Raw genomic sequence first — 5,113 nt, forward strand, 5'->3', positions numbered from 1 at the left:
ACCATTCATTATCTCCTACTCCTACTCCCCCCACCACCACCACCACCACCACTACTACTACTACTAATAATAATAATAATAATAATAATAATAATAATAATAATAATAATAATAGTAATACTAATAGTAATACTAATAGTAATAATAATAGCAATAACAATAGCAATAACAATAGCAATAACAATAGGAATAACAATAGCAATAGCAATAGCAATAGCAATATCAATAGCAATAAGAATAGCAATAACAATAACATTAACATTAACAATAAGAATAAGAATACGAATAACAATAACAATAACAATAATAATAACAATAATAATAACAATAATAATAATAACAATAATAATAACAATAATAATAACAATAACAATAATAACAATAATAATAATAATAACAATAATAATAATAACAATAATAATAATAACAACAACAACAATAATAATAATAATAATAAAAGTTGGGTACATAAAATGGAGAAAGAAAAGGAAATGGCTGTTCCCTTCCTATGGTCTTCTTTGTTTACAAAAGTTATTGAACAACAACAAAACATACAAACTTTAAGAACCAAAATTCAAAAAGTGAAGATTAAAGGAGTTAAGTTGGTGAGTTGAACAGAGCTTTGGAGCAAAAAGAAACTGCGGGGAATCATAGGTATTGGGAAAGGTTGTGATCATAAAAGATTGGAAAAGTTGTAGTAGATATCTATGTCTCCAGAATTTAAAGATACCCTTAAAAGTTAAAAAAATATGGGAGACAAATTTATAAGTGTCACGAATATCACAAATTAAAATTCTAGAGAAATGTGAAATAACTCCAATAATTTAGGAAATATTAGTGAAACTAACCCATGAAAATAATTAAAGAAAACTAAGTGACAATATGCTGAAAAAGAGAGACACAAAATTGAAGTACATCTATTAAGTTTCTAGCCTCTAATTACTTTTAAATTGTTCGATAGTTATTGACACAACAACAATAAAAAGCAGAAGCTACCAAATATTAGACACTCAGGAGAGAGGGAATTGATAGATAAACCTAAGCCTTTTTACAAGACACAACATCATCGCCTAAGAGGAGAGAGACGAAATAAAGCATAATAAGGGGTGTTCTCGAATCGGTCAGTTTGGTTATTAGTCTCATAGGCTGGCCGAACTGACTGCATGATTAAGCTAAAATAAAAAACCATAACATAGAAAGGATAGCCAATCAAAATTGGTTGGTTAGGTCAAGAACTCAAGATTGGGATTGTCAATGACAATGCACGTATTGCCCCAGCATAAACTTTGGTTTAAATTCTTCTTCTTTTTTATTTTTATTTTTTAAGAAAACCTTGGCTTATTCTTGTAAGGATCAAACTCTACAACTAGAAAACCGAAATCGACTAACACAAGATTTGGTTGGTTTGGTTATTAAACAGATGGTTTCTATCGATTGAAGTTTGAGGCTCTGGTTTTGACTATTTCAAATGGTGATCGATTTCAGATAGAGTATGAGGTTTCATTAATGTTTTGATATCAACATTAGTGATTAGATTTCTTGCAAAAAAAAAAAAAAAATAGCGATTAGTTGAAAAAGATTATAGAATAAGAATAGCTACTATAGAGAAAATTGGATATTTCATAGATAAACTTTAAGGAAAACACCTGAAATTCGAAATATATTATTATTTTTTGCTCAAGTCAAAACTAATATTTTAAGTGACATATATGTATTAGAATATATTTATAAAAAAAAAAAGTTTTAGATTACAACATGGATGGATAAACATGATATTGATACGATTTTGTAGCACATTTGACCTAACGATAAATTGATACCTACGTTTAATAATGGGGTCCGGTATTCCTAGTCCATTGAAGATATAAATAACACACTATATCAAAGTGATTTTTTTTTCCAAAGGAAAAAAATATATACGACTTTGTCCATTGAAGATAGCCTATTCATCGGTCTGTAAAAATAAGACTATGACGCCATTTTTTAAATTTATTGAAATCATTGTTAAACAATTAAGAAATAATTTTACATTTTGTTTACATAAAACTTCAAGAAATAATTTTTACATTTTGTTTACGTAAAAATTTATGTTGAAATATAAGGCTTGAAATAGTAGGTCTATTAAGAAAATAAATAATAGGAGACAAAAATAAGTTCAAAAATTACTATAGAATAAATTATCTAAAAAAAATTACTACACAATAGATAAGGATGTCAATACCGCAATGCCACTAAATTTTATGAAAAATATTAAATATTTGTAACAAGAGAGTAGATTTTTTAGTTTTCAATTTTAGAACTGAATATTCATTACTAGATATTTCTTTTTTTAGATACTAACACAGATATTTCGGTGTTGAACGCCACCTATCCTAATCCCAATCCTAATCCTAATCCTAATCCTAACTCCTAACAATAATAAAAGAGTATAACTCTGCTCTAGTGTATACCCGCATAGTCGTCATTTACGCACCGTAGTTTCTTTCTTTCTTTCTCTTTTCTTTATTTTTTTATTTTTTTAATCTCTATTATTTCTAGAGAGTCTATGGTGGGGTGAGGGTGCAAAATTTAAACCATAATTAAAATTGACGGTTCAAGATTGTGCTGCCCATAAAAATTAAGGGCTTGTTTTTTTGAGTGAAAAATTCAAAAAAAAGATAACTCGAGTTATAATTTTATTTGAGTCCATATTTTTTTAAGTTTAAACTCGAGTTTAGGACTAAAACTCGAATTCAATTTTCCCCTTCAACTCAAGTTCAGAAACTCGAACTCAAATTAATTAACAATATTTTTTCTATTCTTAAAAATGCTATAACATTTTCGTTTTAATTCTGATTGAGATTTTTTTTTTCTATGCGTTGACAACGAAAAGATGAATAAAACCCGACCCATATACCATATTAAAATTTTTCATCAGCATTGAGTTTTTATTAAAATACTATCTAAATACAAATTCAAGTTTTGACTCACTCAAACACAAACTCAAAAAGATTATTATCTCAAACCATAACTCAAATGTATACAACCAAACACAAACTTAAGTTACAAGTTCAACTCAAGTTATAACTCAAATTCAACTCAAGAATTATACTCAAATTAAACTCCAAAAGAACAAGCCCTAAGAGTCCGTTCATTTCACTGATTTGAGTTTAAAATTTGAATTTTGTTGTAGTAAAAAACAGTCACATTTAACTTTTTTACTACAGTAAAAAACTCACATAAAATCACATATTAACTCAAATTAAAAACTCGAATCAGCGAATTAAACGGACCCTAAAATAAACACCTCTAAATTTAACAATAATAATATCACCCCTTATATTTTATAAAATTACAATTTTTATCTAAATAAATCTCAACCGTCAATCTAATTAGAGCTTTTGATCTTAGCCCATGATTACTAAAACCCTAACACTGATAAACTTAAACTGTCACAGAGCTTCATCAGCCAACCCTCGCCGGCAAACCAATTTCCCACCAGACTTTATTGCGCCCACTGTCGCCGTTGACACCTTGGCCCCCCACACCCTCGCCATCCTCAAACTTCACCCCTCGCTTTTGCACCCTTGATCTTCTCGCACGTCAGACCGTTGCGACCCCCTCGATGGGTTTCGCAACCCACCACCGGCGAAGTCTCGACACCCACCAGCGAACACCGGAAAAGATTGCAAACAGTGAAGGCTCGCACCCACCTGCAAACATCAAGACCCACCATCGTGGATTTTAGTTTTTGAACTTTGGACCAATGCCCAACCCGCCGCCGGGCCTCCTCGCCCTCACCGCCAAACTCATACCCCATGCACTGATCATTAAGCCTTCGTTTGGGACCCCCTTCTCGCGAACGATGGGTCCCACGAACATTGGGTCTTGCAGCCTACTTTCGAAGTCGAGACCCACGTAGATCTCGATCTCTCTGGTGCCCCTCCTGCCGGAATCTGGGTTGCCGAAATCTAGGGGCCTGTTCGGTGAGGTAGTTTTTGAGTGAAAAACTCAAAAAAAAGGTAACTCGAGTTACAATTTTATTTGAGTTCATGTTCTTTTAAGTTTGAACTCGAGTTTGGAACTAAAACTCGAATTTAAGTTTCCCCTTCAACTCGAGTTCAGAAACTCAAACTCAAGTTAATGAACAATATTTTTTCTATTGTTAAAAATGTTATAACTTTTTTGTTTTAATTCTGATTGAGATGATTTTTTTCTATGCGTTGACAACGAAAAGATGAATAAAACTAGACCCCTATACCCTATTAAAATTTTTCATCAGCATTGAGTTTTTATTAAAATACTATCTAAAAATAAATTCAAGTTTTGACTTACTCAAACACAAACTCAAAAAAGATTCTTATCTCAAACCATAACTCAAATGTACACAACCAAATACAAACTCAAGTTACAACTTCAACTCAAGTTATAACTCAAACTCAACTCAAAATTTACACTCAAGTTACCTAACTCAAAAACATCAAAAGAACGAGCCCTAGGTTTCTTTGATATTGTCCGTTTGTTTTTTTTTTTTTTTTTTGAGAAAATTTCATATTTAGTATTCTGTGTTTTTAGCATAATCGCTTTTTAGTATTCTATGTATTTAATAATTTTAAATTACTACCATGACGTTTTGATAAATTATTTTTTGGTATTTTGAGACCTTTTTAATAAGAAAGGTAAAAATGATATTTTACATCTAAAAAAAAGTCTTAAGATACTAAAAATAACTTGAGTTGAAGTTGTAACTTGAGTTTGTATTTGGATGTGCACATTTGAGTTATGATTTGAATTGAGAATCTATTTGAGTTTGTGTTTGGGTGGATCAAAATTTTTTTGTATTTAGATAGTATTTTAATAAAAACTCAATGGTGATGAAAAATTATAATATGATATATGGGTGAGGTTTTATTTTTTTTTTCGTTGTGAATGCATAGAAAAAAATCATCTCAATCAGAATTAAAATGAAAAAATTATGACATTTTAAGAATAGAAAAAATATTGTTCATTAACTTGAGTTTGAGTTTATGACCTGTCACGCCCCCAAACCGGTGTTAGTGACGTGGAGGCTTGTTTAGAAACTTAAACCTGTTTAAGAGAATGATTAGCATATAATGTTGCAAACATTATAATA

The sequence above is a fragment of the Morus notabilis genome, unplaced genomic scaffold, assembly GCF_000414095.1.
Source record: "Morus notabilis unplaced genomic scaffold, ASM41409v2 Scaffold552, whole genome shotgun sequence".
In the NCBI taxonomy this organism is placed as follows: domain Eukaryota; kingdom Viridiplantae; phylum Streptophyta; class Magnoliopsida; order Rosales; family Moraceae; genus Morus; species Morus notabilis.